We start from the raw sequence: 15,196 nt of genomic DNA on the forward strand, positions 1-15,196 counted from the left end.
TGTGAGCTGTGGCAGTTACCAGACCCCTCGACCCACAAACACCAAAGGCGGCGGAGAAGGTTAGTGGGAAAAGCTGAAGGAGTGGAAGGAGTTCGCCGTTAGGCTTCCAGCCCCGGGGGCAGCGGAGGTGGGGCAGCTACAGTTGCTGCTGCTTCTGGCCCCAGGCCCACCTGGTGGGAGGAATTAAGTGGCGGATCAGAGCAGGAGTGCAACAGCCTGCTGAAAATCTAAGCCCAGCCCGGGCTGGGGGTTCTTGGGGAAGGAGTAGTGCCGGTCTGACAGAGCTGGCACCTCCCTGCCAAACGTGGAACATAGAACTCGTTAGTCTACAAGCAGTCATACCCCACTGAAAAACTCAAGGGTCAAGTTAGTTGGTTGGGAATATGGCCAGGCAGCGAAAACGCGCCCAGATTCAGTCTCAGACTTTGGATTCTTTCTTTGGTGACAAAGAAGACCAAAACATACAGCCTAAAGAAGACAACAAAGTCATAAAGCCTACAACAAAAGCCTCCAAGAAAAACATGAACTGGCCCCAGGCCATAGAAGAACTCAAAAAGGATTTGGAAAAGCAAGTTAGAGAAGTAGAGGAAAAATTGGGAAGAGAAATGAGAAGGATGCGAGAAGACCATGAAAAACAAGTCAATGACTTGCTAAAGGAGACCCAAAAAAAATACTGAAAAATACACTGAAGAAAGCAACACCTTAAAAAACAGACTAACTCAAATGGCAAAAGAGCTCCAAAAAGCCAATGAGGAGAAGAATGCCTTGAAAGGCAGAATTAGCCAAATGGAAAAGGAGATCCAAAAGACCACTGAAGAAAATACTACTTTAAAAATTAGATTGGAGCAAGTGGAAGCTAGTGACTTGATGAGAAATCAGGATATTATAAAACAAAACCAAAGGAATGAAAAAATGGAAGACAGTGTGAAATATCTCCTTGGAAAAACCACTGACCTGGAAAATAGATCCAGGAGAGATAATTTAAAAATTATTGACTACCTGAAAGCCATGATCAAAAAAAGAGCCTAGATACCATCTTTCAAGAAATTATCAAGGAGAACTTCCCTGATGTTCTAGAGCCACAGGGCAAAATAGAAATTGAAAGAATCCATCGATCGCCTCCTCAAATAGATCCCAAAAAGAAATCTCCTAGGAATATTGTCACCAAATTCCAGAGCTCCCAGATCAAGGAGAAAATACTGCAAGCAGCCAGAAAGAAACAATTTGAGTATTGTGGAAACCCAATCAGAATAACCCAAGATCTGGCAGCTTCTACATTAAGAGATCGAAGGGCTTGGAATGCGATATTCCGGAGGTCAATGGAGCTAGGATTAAAACCTAGAATCACCTACCCAGCAAAACTGAGTATCATGTTCCAAGGCAAAATACGGATTTTCAATAAAATAGAGGACTTTCAACCTTTCTCAGTGAAAAGACCAGAACTGAATAGAAAATTTGACTTTCAAACACAAGAATCAAGAGAAGCATGAAAAGGTAATCAAGAAACAGAAATTGCAAGAGACTTACTAAAGTTGAACTGTTTTGTTTACATTCCTACATGGAAAGATGATGTGTATGATTCTTGAGACCTCAGTATTAGGGTAGTTGAAGGGGATATGCATATATATATGTTTATGTATATATATAAATGAACGTGTATGTATGTATATATCTATGTGTATATGTATGTATGTGTATGTATGTGTATATATATATGTGTGTTTATATATATATATATGTAAAAGAGAGAGAGCAGACACAGGGTGAGTTGAAGATGAAGGGAAGATATCTAAAAGAAATAAAATGAAATTAAGGGATGAGAGAGCAACATACTGAGAGAGGGAGATAGGGAGAGATAGAATGGGGTGGACTATCTCGCATAAAGGTGGCAAGAGGAAGCAGTTCTGTGGGAGGAGGGGAGAGGGCAGGTGAGGGGGGAATGAGTGAACCTTGCTCTCATCAGATTTGGCCTGAGGGGGAATACCATACATACTCAATTGGGTATCTTACCCCACAGGAAAGAAGAGGGAGGAAGATAAAAAAAAAAATAAAAGGGGGGGAATGATGGAGGGGAGGGCAGATGGGGGTGGAGGTAATCAAAACAAACACTTTGGAAAGGGGACAGGGTCAAGGGAGAAAATTCAATAAAGCGGGATGGGTTGGGAAGGAGCAAAATGTAGTTAGCCTTTCACAACACGAGTATTGTGGAAGGGTTATACATAATGATACATGTGTGGCCTAGGTTGAATTGCTCGACTTCTTAGGGAGGGTGGGTGGGAAGGGAAGAGGGGAGAGAATTTGGAACTCAAAGTTTTAAAATCAGATGTTCAAAAGAAAAAAGTTTTTGGCATGCAACTAAAAAATAAGATACACAAGCAATGGGGCGTAGAAATTTATCTTGCCCTACAAGAAAGGAAGGGAAAAGGGGATGAGAGGGGAGGGGGGTGATAGAGGGGAGGGCTGACTGGGGAACAGGGCAACCAGAATATATGCCATCTTGGAGTGGGGGGGAGGGTAGAAATGGGGAGAAAATTTGTAATTCAAACTGTTGTGAAAATCAATGCTGAAAACCAAATATGTTAAATAAATAAATTTAATTTAAAAAAAAATGTGAAAAAATGTGGCACTGAATGGTCTATGGAAAAGATACTTGTTAACAGTGTGAGAGCTGAACCATGGAAACAAAGCATCACCAGGTTTGACCTCAGTGGGAACATGCTCATTGGCTAATTCCAATTTTTCGCCACTCTGTGCATATCCATGAATAAACAATAAAGCAATGTGAGTATCAATTTGGGGGTTACAAAATACATTTTAGCATGTAGGTAAATTTGTTAATACAGAATCAAAGATTAGTGAGGATTGATTGTATGTTGATATATATGTATGTATGTATTCTCTGCATAGTTCTGATAAGGCATGTAAAGGTTTTGAAACTCTTTCCAGCCATGTAGTAACCCACTACTAAAAAAGATGGAGCATTTTCAAAAGACATGGTAAATTCTAAGTGGTTCATTGGTTGTCCCACCACTCTATTATAGCAGCAGGGTGATAGAGTATTTCACATGTTAAAAGAAAAGACAGCTTCCATATCCTGCCCTCTTTGCCTCAGCTATCTAGGTGGTAAGATGTGACTCCAGTGAGATGTGGGGAAGGACTAGATTCTTCTCCTTTCCAGGGTATTGACAATCTTACCCACATGGCAGTTAGTGCCAAGATTTTCAAGCAGGTAAACTTGTACTTGGGGCCTTATGAGTCCCCTGCCTCCTTGCAGTACATCATAGCTCTAGATAAGTCAGAGATATTCTCTCACTAAGGCTTTACCACAGCTCTTTTCATGTTCTCCACATGAAGTGACTTGCCTTAAAACTGAGTTTCCTGCATCCTTATCACAAATTCCAAATACAGGTATAGGAACCAAACATGGTATATTCCTTCTTTTGGACAACCTTTATCCAAGAACCCCAACTGCTTCTCATTTTCCTTTGCTTAAGAATTTGGGTGAGCTTATTTAAATTCTCCAAGGCCTTCTGCATTTTTGGCTAGTTAATAGCTTCACCCAAGGGCTATTATTTATTATGCTATTGTTGCCCAGTAGAGGTCACTGTGGCTAGCTTAGGATATAACTTTCTCTTGAAATCTCCCCCTTTCCCTTTTGAAGAGGTGGAGGAAACCCCAAAGGCCCCTGGTACAAAGCAAACTGTTTGCTTTGTGATAAAGAGATTAACTGGTGAGAGTTTAAATATAGGGCAGAGATTCTTAAACTGGAGTCTACAAACTTGGAACTTTTTGATAACAGTATTTCAATATAATTGATTTCTTATATAATCCTATATATTTTATTTTCTTCATTTTAAAATATTGTTCTTAGAAGGGGTCTAAGGAATGAGAGGCCAAGATGGCAGAGAGAAGACAGGGACTTGCTTGGGCTCTCCCTTGGCTTTTTTTTTTTAATTTTAATTTATTTAATATATTTAGTTTTCAGCATTGATTTTCACAAAAGTTTGAATTACAAATTTTTTCCCCATTTCTACCCTCCCCCCACTCCAAGATGACATATATTCTGGTTGCCCCATTCCCCAGTCAGCCCTTCTATCTGTCACCCCACTCCCCTCCCATTCCCTTTTCCCTTCTTCTCTTGTAGGGCAAGATAAATGTCTATGCCCCATTGCCTGTGTATCTTATTTCCTAGTTGCATGCAAAAACTTTTTTTTGTTGTTGTTGTTTTTGAATGTCTGTTTTTGAAACTTTGAGTTCCAAATTCTCTCCCCTCTTCCCTCCCCACCCACCCTCCCTAAGAAGGCAAGCAATTCAACATAGGCCACATGCGAATCATTATGTAAAACCCTTCACAATACTCATGTTGTGAAAGATTAACTATGTTTTGCTCCTTCCTAACCTATCCCCCTTTATTGAATTTTCTCCCTTGACGCTGTCCCTTTTCGAAAGTGTTTGTTTTTGATTACCTTCTCCCCCCATCTGCCCTCCCTTCTATCATCTCCCCTTTTTTATCTCCTTCCTCCTTCTTTCCTGTGGTGTAAGATATCCAATTGACTGTGTATGGTATTCCCTCCTCAGGTCAAATCCAATGAGCAAGATTTACTCATTCCCCCTCACCTGCCCCCTCTTCCCTTCCTACAGAACCACTTTTTCTTGCCACTTTTATGCAAGATAATTTACCCCATTCTATCTCTCCCTTTCTCCCTCTCTCAATATATTCCCTTAAATTGATTTTATTTTTTTAGATATCATCCCTTCATATTCAACTCACTTTGTGCCCTTTGTGTGTGTGTGTATATATATATATGTATATATACCTACATATATACATACATACACACACATATGTGTGTATACACACACACACACACACACACATATATATATGCATATTCCTTTCAGCTACTATGATATTGAAGTCTCATGAATCATACACATCATCTTTCTATGTAGGAATGTAAACAAAACAGTTCAACTTTAGTAAGTCCCTTATGATTTCTCTTTCTTGTTTATCTTTTCATACTTCTCTTGATTGTTGTGTTTGAAAGTCAAATTTTCTATTCAGCTCTGGTCTTTTCACTGAGAAAGCTTGAAAGTCCTCTGTTTTATTGAAAGTCTATATTTTGCCTTGGAGCATGATACTCTGTTTTGCTGGGTAGGTGATTCTTGATTTTAATCCTAGCTCCATTGACCTCCGGAATATTGTATTCCAAGCCCTTTGGTCCCTTGATGTGGAAGCTGTCAGATCCTGTGTTATCCTGATTATTTTTCCACAATATTCAAATTGTTTCTTTCTGGCTGCTTGCAGTATTTTCTCCTTGACCTGGGAGCTCTGGAATTTGGTGACAATGTTCCTAGGAGTTTTCTTTTTGGGATCTATTTGAGGAGGCGATCTGTGTATTCTTTCAATTTCTATTTTACCCTCTGGCTCTAGAATATCAGGGCAATTCTCCTTGATAATTTCTTGAAAGATGATATCTAGGCTCTTTTTTTGATCATGGCTTTCAGGTAGTCCAATAATTTTTAAATTATCTCTCCTGGATCTATTTTCTAGGTCAGTGGTTTTTCCAATGAGATATTTCACATTGTCTTCCATTTTTTCATTCCTTTGGTTCTGTTTTATAATATCTTGATTTCTCATCAAGTCACTAGCTTCCACTTGCTCCAATCTCGTTTTTAAAGTAGTATTTTCTTCAGTGGTCTTTTGGACGTCCTTTTCCATTTGGCTAATTCTGCCTTTCAAGGCATTCTTCTCCTCATTGGTTTTTTGGAGCTCTTTTGCCATTTGGGTTAGTCTATTTTTTAAAGTGTTGTTTTCTTCAATATTTTTTTCAGTATTTTTTTGGGTCTCCTTTAGCAAGTCATTGACTTGTTTTTCATGGTTTTCTTGCATCATTCTCATTTCTCATCCCAATTTTTCCTCTACTTCTCTAACTTGTTTTTCCAACTCTTTTTTGAGCTCTTCCATGGCCTGAGACCAGTTCATGTTTTTCTTGGAGGCTTTTGGTGTAGGCTCTTGCACTTTGTTGACTTCTTCAAGCTGTATGTTCTGGTCTTCTTTGTCACCAAAGAAAGATTCCAAAGTCTGAGACTGAATCTGGGTGTGTTTTCGCTGCCTGGCTATGTTCCCAGCCAACTTACTTGACCCTTGAGTTTTTCAGTGGGGTATGACTGCTTGTGGAGCTAAGAGTACTTTGTTCCAAGCTTGAGGGGATGCGCCGTTGATTTCAGAGCTATTTCTATATGGTCAGCTCTGCCACCCCAGCACTCCTCCTTCCTCAAGAACCACCAACCCAGACCTGACGCAAATCTTCAGCAGGCTCTTCACTCCAGCTCTGATCCACCACTTAATTCCTCCCACCACATGGGCCTGGGGCCGGAAGTAACTGCAGCTGTAGTTCTGTAGCTGCACTTCCCCCGCTGCCCCTGGGGTGGTGGCCAAACCGCAAACTCTGTCCCTCGCAGCTTTTCCCACTAACCTTCTCTGTTGTCTTTGGTGTTTGTTGGTTGAGAAGTCTGGTAACTGCCACAGCTCACTGATTCAGGGTGCTAGGGCCTGTTCTGCCTGGCTCCTGGTCTGGCTGGTCCTGCTGCCTCCCATGCCGAGCTCCGTTCCCCTCCGATAGATCTCATCCAGTGACCATCCAGGCTTTCCTGGGCTGGATCCCTGCTTCCCTCTGCTATTTTATGGGTTCTGCAGTTCTAGAATTTGTTCAGAGCCATTTTTTATAGGTTTTTGGAGGGACATGGTGGGGAGCTCACGCAAGTCCCTGCTTTCCAGCCACCATCTTGGCTCAACCCCCAGAAGTCCCCTCTCTCTTGGCTTTTAAAAGTCTTTCAAATAATGCCCTAAAACAAATCCTGGAGTGGCAGAACCCACGAAAGGATAGGGTGAAACAATTTTCCAGCCCAAGACAGCTGAAAAGTTTGTCAGGAAAAGTCTGTCGCACTTGTAATTCATAAGAACTTTTTCATTATTAGGGCAGTTAGAAAGAGTATATTTAGACAAAGGGCAGAGGTTTGAGTTGAATATGATGGGATGATATCTTTAAAAATAAAATTAAAGGGTGAGAAAGAGGAATGTACTGGAAAAGGTAGAATGGAGCAAATTTTCTCACATAAAAGAGGCAAGAAAGAGCTATTACAGTGGAGGGGAAAATGGGGAGGTATTAGGCACCCTCTGTAACAACAATGCTACTTGCTGCTACTGTGGTTGTGTAGCGCCGATAATACCAGCACACAGGAGGGCTGCTAGTACAGATACTTTGATCTGCTTTTCTAAAGAAAGCAACTTTAAGGGAGTAACAATCTTACTTTAATTAAACACACATATATCATTCACTTAGTTCAGGGGGAAAAGTTAGCACCTGAACTTCAGAGAAAACACAAGCAGAAATTATATAATCAGAGCAAAATAACACAAAATTAGCAGACAGACTTCTAGCTGTCTGTCCAAGACATTACATATGTAGCTACCAGAGAGAGAAGCACCAACATTGGGTTTTTCAAAGCTGGGGTGGAGGGGGGTGCTCCTTAATGGCTACCCAGAGTCTTATCTGGTCAAATCACACAACACTCTTCCAGTGAGTGAGCCCCAAAGCAAAACCTCTCCTCCTCCAGTTCTGAGAATTCTTTTTTCTCAATTCTTGATTCTGAGTTCAATGGCTATCCTCTGGGTATATATACCTTTTTGCAGGGCCCAAAGGCTTCACGCCTCTTGAGAGCTTCACACCTCTAGTGACCTAATTAGCAAAAGGTTATGGGTCTTACAAACAAAGGCAATATTCAATCAAAGGACTTTGATTGCCTTAGTGCTGAGAAGCACTCCAAAAGAAAAAAACAGTAAAAAGTCCCTCTTTGCTTGCCCTTACACCCTTGAACCTTACTCTCATCAGAATTGGCTCAAAGAGGGAATAACAAACACACTCAACTTGGTATAGAAATCTATCTTACCCTATGTAAAAATAGGAGGGGAAGGGGATGAGAGAAGGGGAGAATGCTTATAGAAGGGAAGGAAAATTGGGGGAGAGAATAGTCAGAAGCAAAACACTTTTGAGGAGGGACAGGGTTAAAGGAGAGATAGAATAGAATAAACAGGGGGGTTATAGGATGGAGGGATATGCAATTAGCAATCATAACTGTGAAAAAAAATTTTGAAACAAGTCTCTCTGAAAAAGGCCCCTCTCTCTCAAATATATAGAGAAATGAGTCAAATTTATAAAAATAAGAGCCACTCCACAACTGAAAAATCAAAAAATATGAAGTCAGTTTTCAATTGAAGTAATCAAAGCTATCTATAGCCATATGAAAAAATACACTAACTCACTATTGATTGGAGAAATACAAATTAAAACAACACTGAGGTACTGCCTCACACCTATTATATTGGCAAATAGGACAAAAAAAATGATAAATATTGGAGGAGATGTGCAAAAATTGAGACACTAAATGCATTTGTGGTGGAGTCATGAACTGAGTCAACCATTATGTGGAGCATTTTGGAACTATGCCCAAATATTTATAGCGCTTTTCTGGTGGCAAAGAACTGGAAATTGAGGGGATGTCCATCAGTTGGGGAATGGCTGAATAATTTGTGATATATGATTGTGATAGAATACTATTGTGATATAAGAAATGATGAGCTAGCTAGATGTTCTCAGAAAAAGCTGGAGAGACTTATGTGAACTGATGCAAAGTGAAATGAGTAGAACCAGAAGAACATTGTACACAGTAACAGCAATATTGTAAGATGATCAACTGTAAATAACAGCAATTCTCAGCAATACAATGATCCAAGACTTATCATGAAAAATTTATCCATAGAGAAAGAACTGATGGAGTCTGAATACAGATCAAAGCATGCTTTTTTAACTTTCTCTTTTTTGGGGGGGCGGTTTATTTTGGTCTATGTTTTCTTTTAGAACATAACCAGTATGGAAATATGTTTTGCATTATTACACATGTATAACCTGTATCAAGTTCCTTACCTTCTAAATGAGTGGCATGGGGAGGGAGAGAATTTGGAACGCAATTTGAAAAATGAATGTTGAAAATTGTTTTTACAAGTAATTAGGGAAAAATAAAATATTATTTTTTTAAAAGAAGGGGTCTATAGGCTTCACTAGACATATCCAAAGGGTTTATGGTATAAATAACATTCTCTCTCTTCCTTTCTAGAAAAAAAAAACCTTTAAAAGTACAAATTGAAAATAGAATTCATAAAATGCACTCAACCTTCATGAATCTCTTGATGGCAAAGGTGAAGATGATCTCCCAGTCAGTTGAATTTAGCATACTTAGTTATTTATAGGATTTCCCTTCCCTCTTTCACAGTCTCTAAAGCATCACACAAACTTAGTTGAGAGTTATCTTATATTTATCTAAGAAAGTAAAAATGTGAACAACCAGTAATGAACATTTTTAAATAGCAAAGAACCCATTAGTCAGGGGAATGCTGGCACACACACAAAAAAGCATGCTGGATATACTTTTAAGTTTAATCTACATTATTAACATCTTCTCCATCACTTTCTTTTAAATATAATATTTTATTTCTCCCCTCCCCAAATTCTAGAGCCCTCAGATCAAGTAGAAAATATTGCAAGCAGCCGAAAAGAAACAAGTCAAATATCATGGAGCCACAGGATAACACAGGATTTAGCAGCTTCAACATTAAAGGATCAGAGAACTTGGAATATGATATTCTGGAGAGCAAAAGAGATAGGATTACAACCAAGAATCACCTACACAGCAAAACTGAGTATAATCATTCAAGAGAAAGTGAATATTCAATGAAACAGAGGTTATGTGTGTGCAATCATATAAAACATTTTCATATTGACATGTAAGTGAATTGGATGTGAGGAAAGGCTGTGCAAAGTCACCAGCCTCACTTTCTCCTCCAGAGCCATCTGGGTCCAGTGGCCAGATATGGATCAAGACAGCTGGAGATAGCCCAGGATTCAGTAGGGGACCTTGGCCTTTTCAAGATAAGGTCTATAACAGGTCTCAGTTTGACTGAAGCAGTGCCTATTCAGTGATTAAGCCTTAAGAAAAATGAGGCAAAGAATGGCTTCTTAAAAAAAAAAAACAAAAAAAAAAAAACTAGATCTGGGAGGGGAAGACCCTCAGGGTTTCTGGCCAAAACAGAAATAATTGTTATTTATACTCATTCTAGGCCAATCAGGGCCCAAACAGTGACCAAGTAGGGCTTGGTCTGGGACCAGAGTGGTTGGGGGGGTTAAAGTTGGTCTTCCAGAGAAAAAACAAAACAAAACAAAACAAGTCATCAACAACAACAAAAGTTTCAGAGATTAAAATTTGTATTCCCTTTGGGCAGAGCACAGGCAGATAAAGTTGTGATTGATACCATATGTGGAGAGAGAAGAAGAAAGAGGAAGAAAGAGAATGAAAGAAAGAAGAAGAAAGAGAAAGACAGAGAGGAAGAAAGACAGAAAGACAGGAAGGAAGGAAGGAAGGAAGGAAGGAAGGAAGGAAGGAAGGAAGGAAGGAAGGAGAAGAAAGGAAGAAAGAAAGAAAGAAAGAAAGACAGAAAAAAGGAAAGAAAGGAAGAAAAGAAAGACAGAAAAAGAAAGAAAGAGAGGAAGAAAGAAAGAAAAAAGAAAGAGAGAAGGAAGAAAGGGAGGTAGAAAGGGACGAAGGAAAGAAAGAAAAAAAAGAAAAAAATGGTGTTGCCCAACTGGAAGTTCTCTACTCATAGAGGTTTGCTGTTTGTCCTTCATTTTCAAAGAAGACCAGGACATCAGGAAGGTGATGCTAATGTGGTGTGGGGTACTGGGAACCCTGAAATGCAAGGATACAGGGAGTCTGCCTCAAAATAATCCAACATTCAAGCAATCCTTCAGTCAAGCAGCAGTTTATTGCATCACCAATAGAAGCAGGAGAGATTCTAAGGGAATCTATCCAATTTAATGGGGATGAGATTGGTACTTAAATACAAGAAAAGACCATGAGCTGATCTGTTTGGGATAAAGGAGTGGCAGGTAGCCTGGGGTGAGCCAGGTGTAGACAATGAAAGGAGTTAAGTGGTCTGAAATGGGGTGGAGAACCACAGTGAAAGGCAGTTAGAAGGATCATTGAACATCTAGGTAGACTCAGACCGAATGGATGCTTCAGGCAAAAAGCCACCTGAGCTGATGAAGTGTGTGGGAAAGTGTAGGGCGGAGGGGTCTTTTACCAGCTTCACTTTATCCTCTGGAGCCACCTAGGTCCAGTGGCCAGAGGTGGCAACAAAGGACAAATAGCAACCTCTGTGAGTAAAGAGCTTCCTGTTGAGCAACACCTTTTCCACCTTTCTTTTTCTTCCTTCCTTCCTTCTTTCCTTCCTTCCTTCCTTCCTTCCTTTCTTTCCTTCTTTCCTTCTCTTTCTCTCTCTCTGTTCTTTCTTTCCTTCTCTCTCTCTCTCTCTCTCTCTCTCTCTCTCTCTCTCTCTCTCTTTCCTCTTTCTTTCTCTCTGTCTTTCTCTTTCAGTCTTTCTGTCTGTCTTTTCTCTATTTCTTACTTATCTTCTCCTTCTTTCCTCTCTTTCCACATTGGGTATCACAACCTTACCTGTCTGTGCTCTGCCCAAAGGTAACATAAATTTTAATCTCTGAAATTTTTGTTGTGATTGTTTTTGTTTTGTTTTGTTTTTCTCTGTAAGACCATCCTTAACCCAAAGTAACTCTGGTCCCAGACCAAGCCCTACTTGGTCACTGTTTGGGCCCTGATTGGCTCAGAATGATGTAAATAATAATTGTTTCTGTTTTGGCTGGAAACCCTGAGGGTCTTTCCCTCCCAGATCTAGTTTGTTTTTTTTTAAGAGGTCATTCTTCGCCTCATTTTTCTTAAGCCTTAAACATCGAATGGGCACTGCCTCTGTCAAACTGAGACCTGTTAAAGACCTTAGCTTGAAAAGGCCAAGGTCCCCCACTGCATCCTGGGCCATCTCCAGTTGTCCTGATCCATGTCTGGCCACTGGACCCAGATGGCTCTGGAGGAAAAAGTGAGGCTGGTGACTTTGCACAGCTCTCCCTCACTTACATCTAATTCACCTGCATGTCAATATGAAAATATATTTTATATAATTGCACATACATAACCTCTATGTCATTGAACATCCATTTTCCTCTGAATGATTGTACTCAGTTTTGCTGTATACATGATTCTTGGTTATAATCCTAGCTCTTTTGCTCTCCAGAATATCATATTCCAAGTTCTCTGATACTTTAATGTTGAAGCTGCTAAATCCTGTGTTATCTTGTGGCTCCATGATATTTGACTTGTTTCTTTGTGGCATCACCTCCTTGATGTCCTGGTCCTCTTCACAAGAAGGAAAGACAAACAGCAGCATTTTCATATTAGTCATGTTATAAAAGAAGAAACAGGCCAAAAGAAAAGAACCATGAAAAAATTAAAGAAAGTGAAAATAGTATGTTCTGCTCTACATTCAGATTCCAGCAGTTCTTTCTCTGAATGTGAATGGCATTTTCCATCATGAGTCCTTTGGAATTGTCTTGGATCGTTGTATTGCTGAGAAGAGCCAAGTCATTCATGGCTGATCATCACATAATGTTGCTGATACTGTCTACAATATTCTCCTGTTTCTGCTCACTTCACTTTGCATCAGTTCATGTAAGTCTTTCCAGGTTTTTCTGAAACCATCCTGCTTGTTATATCTTATAGTACCAAAATATCCCATTATGATCATATACCACAATTTGTTTAGATATTCCTCAAATGATGGGCATCTTCTCAATTTCCAATTCTGAGCCACTACAAAAAGAGCTGGTATAAACACTTTTGTACAAATAGGTCTTTTTCCTTTTTAAAAATATCTGGGATACAGACCTAATGGTGATATTGCTGGATCAAAGGGTATACAAAGTTTTATAGGCCTTTGGGCATAGTTCCAAATTGCCCTCCAGAACAGCTGGATCAGTTTACAACTTTCACCAACAGTGCATTAGTGTCCCAATTTTTCCACATTCCATCCAAAATTTATGATTTTCCTTTTCTGTCATATTAACCAATCTGATAGGTGTGAGGTATTACCTCAGAACTGTTTTAATTTACATTTCCCTAATCAATAGTGATTTAGAGCATTTATTCATGACTATAGATAGTTTTGATTTCTTCATCTGAAAACAGCCTCTTCATATCATTGACCATTTATCAATTGAGAAATAGCTTGTATTATAAATTTGATTCAGTTCTCTATATATTTGAGAAATGAGGCCTTTATCAAGAGACACTTGCTGTAAAGATTGTTTCCCAGCTTTCTGCTTTCTTTCTAATCTTAGCTGCATTGGTTGTTTGTGCAAATCCTTTTAAATTTAACATAATCAAAATTATTAATTTTACATTTCCTAATGCTCTCTATCTCTTGCTTCATCATAAATTATTCCATACTTCATAGATCTGACAGATAAACTATTCCTTAATCTCCTCATTTACTTATGGTGTTGCCCTTTATGTCTAAACAATGTACTCATTTTGGCCTTATCTTGTTATATAGTGTAAGATGTTGGTCTATACCTAGTTTCTGCTGTGTTGTTTTCCAGTTTTCCCAGGAATTTTTGTCAAGTAGGAAGTTTTTATCCCAGAAGCTGGGGTCAGTCTCCTAAATCCCATCCAGATCCCTTCACCATCCTTTTTGTATGTAAGCATCAGTCTCACCCCCATTAAGTCATAGATTCTCTAGGAACTTTGTCCACTTCTATGTTACAATAAACTGCCCCTTGACTGGAAAAAAGAAAGGTAATCCAATTACTTGACCAAGATCAAAGAATATACATGGTGCTGGAGATTCAAAGCCTTGTAGCACACAGGTGGATCCTTTGTCTTTATAGAAGATTTACAAGGGGATATGGGTATCAAACAGGCCCACGGGATTAGAGGGATGGATGGGTTTAATCTACATAGCTGTAGAGAGTACCCACATAATGCACATCTTGGATCCCTTGAAATGTTGAAGTAATAGTTTTCCCACAGTGCCTAGCACAATACACTGCATTTAATGAATGCTTGTTTGATTGGATTGAATTGCTCAGAAACTTGGAATGTCCCCTCATTACAAGATTGAGGATTATTTCATTTTTTTGTATTTGTATCCCCAGGGCCTGGCACAGTTGCCTGGCACATAGGAGGAGCTTAATAAATGCTTGTTGACTGATGCACTTCCAAACTTCTGCTCTTGCCATGTACCTTTCCAAAAGAAAAAATAAGAGTAAAGTACTTTTAAAAGCCCCGCCTGTGAGGGGATGAGGTGTTTATTTTTCCACTAAACAAAATGAAATCTAACTTTATAAAGTCAAAAGGCAAATTAATTACCTCTGAAATCTCACACCATTGAATTGCCATTTTACTTCCAGGAGCATCTTTATGACAGAGGTTCTCAAGCACAGACAATTTTTTTTTTTAACTAGTGAGTTCTGTATTCTTGAAATGCCAGCAAAACCCATGTCAAAGATCTTATCCTAAGAAAAGAAACGGGCTTTTAAAATGCGATTGTAAAGTTAAACCGTGTGTGTGTGTGTGTGTGTGTGTGTGTGTGTGTGTGTGTGTATACATATACATGCATGTAGCAATAAAGCTGTAAGAAGGAAGGGTAGCTGTAAGTCGACCTAGTGGAAACTCTCTGTAGGTGACCTACCCCCCCCCCCCCCCCCGCCCGATCCAGGGAAGGGGAAGGACAACTGCATACTTGAGCCCTTGTCCTTGAAGGCGATTGAGTGAGCCGAGGGCAGGCGTCTCTCGAGTTTCCAATCACAATAGAGAAACCTTAGAGGCAGTGGAGGGTGCTGGGGCCCCGCCTCCTCTTCTCTCCTTGTAGCTAGGGCACGGCTGGAGAAAGACGTAGCTGACGCTCTTCTCCAATTTGGGACAAATTTCATCACAGGCAATCAACTACTCTAAAGGCAGGTAAGTTTTGGTCCTGGAAATTGGTCCCTTTGCTCCATCAGGAAGGCGAGAAGGGATGAAGGTGCAGCGCAATTTTTTTTGGGGGGGGGGGCGGGGAAGGATCCTGGCAAGAAGGATATCTTGTCCTCCAACCCTAGCGAGCCTTGGCACATCTTGACAGCCACTAGGGTACCCTCCCCACCCCCGTCCCAGTTCCTGAGATGCTTTTCCAGAAAGGGGAGATGCAATTGTCGGGGAAAGAGGGAAGCTCTGTAGAGTGTATGGTGATGGAATT

General features: G+C 39.9%; 1 protein-coding gene across 2 annotated transcripts in view; it reads left to right on the top strand.

Moving 5' to 3' along the window:
• The first annotated feature begins 14,601 nt into the window (after positions 1–14,601).
• Positions 14,602–15,196, top strand: part of LDHB (lactate dehydrogenase B) — a 30,969-nt gene continuing 30,374 nt past the window's right edge. Inside the window, exon 1 of one of the 2 annotated variants that reach the window (XM_036759190.1) lies at positions 14,602–14,922. The gene's annotated coding sequence lies outside the window, so the exon portion shown is untranslated. The remainder of the gene's footprint in view (positions 14,923–15,196) is intronic. The other variant, XM_036759191.1, reaches the window with a different exon arrangement.

This window comes from Trichosurus vulpecula, chromosome 5 (assembly GCF_011100635.1).
Source record: "Trichosurus vulpecula isolate mTriVul1 chromosome 5, mTriVul1.pri, whole genome shotgun sequence".
Classification (NCBI taxonomy): Eukaryota; Metazoa; Chordata; class Mammalia; order Diprotodontia; family Phalangeridae; genus Trichosurus; species Trichosurus vulpecula.